Source organism: Carlito syrichta, unplaced genomic scaffold (assembly GCF_000164805.1).
Source record: "Carlito syrichta isolate Samal-C Ts95f unplaced genomic scaffold, Tarsius_syrichta-2.0.1 Scaffold115658, whole genome shotgun sequence".
NCBI classification, from domain to species: domain Eukaryota; kingdom Metazoa; phylum Chordata; class Mammalia; order Primates; family Tarsiidae; genus Carlito; species Carlito syrichta.
In genome coordinates this window covers 3,764-4,530 of record NW_007059754.1, presented here as the reverse complement: position 1 = coordinate 4,530, position 767 = coordinate 3,764, and positions in this window count along the sequence as shown.

Here is a 767-nt window from a genome sequence, read left to right as displayed (position 1 = left end):
AACACAGTTATCAATCACATACTCTGCTGGCGCCGGGTTTACGAGAAGCGGTCGTGTCCCACTTCCCTGGCGAACTCCTATCAAGCCTTCAGCACCCTGCGGTACCCTCCGCCAGCAAAGGCTCGTAAAACACGCTACCGCCTCAGGCGCTCCTCAGATCAGTGGGGGCGGCAGGCAGGCTTCCGAACAGGGGAGGTTAACTTGAGCCAATCTGGGCTGTGGTTTCCCCGTCGAAGAAGCAGGTCGACGATCGCCGGGCGGCTGCCAAGGCGGCTCAGAGAGCCCGCTCCATCTCCCGCAGCGTGCCCGCGAGGCGCGCGCGCACGCGCACACGCGCGCACACGCACACACACACACGGAGTCCCCACGAGCACGCACACACAGCCGACCGTCCTCTCGCCCGTCCCCTCACGGGCCCTTCGGAGGGTCTCCCCGGGCGCCGCCCAGGCCCACCCCCGCCAGCCCGGCGTCGGGGCGGGAAGCGTCTCTCACCGCGGCCGAGACGCCGCTCAGCCGGCGCCCGGCGCCATCTTGGCCCCGCCCCCTCCTGGGAACGGGTCCCGACAGAGACGAGGAGCCAGCCCCGGCCCCTGGCCCGTGCTCGAGTAAGACCTCGAGGCTCACGGCCGGAAGCCTTGGTGCCTAGGAAACTGGCTTGTATGGCGGCCGGCACGCAGCACCCCTCTTGCTCGGGTCCCCTCAACGCATCCCTCGCTGCCCAGCGGCCAGGACCTGCGCGAGGCGCCACGAAACGGAGGCGGGGCAGC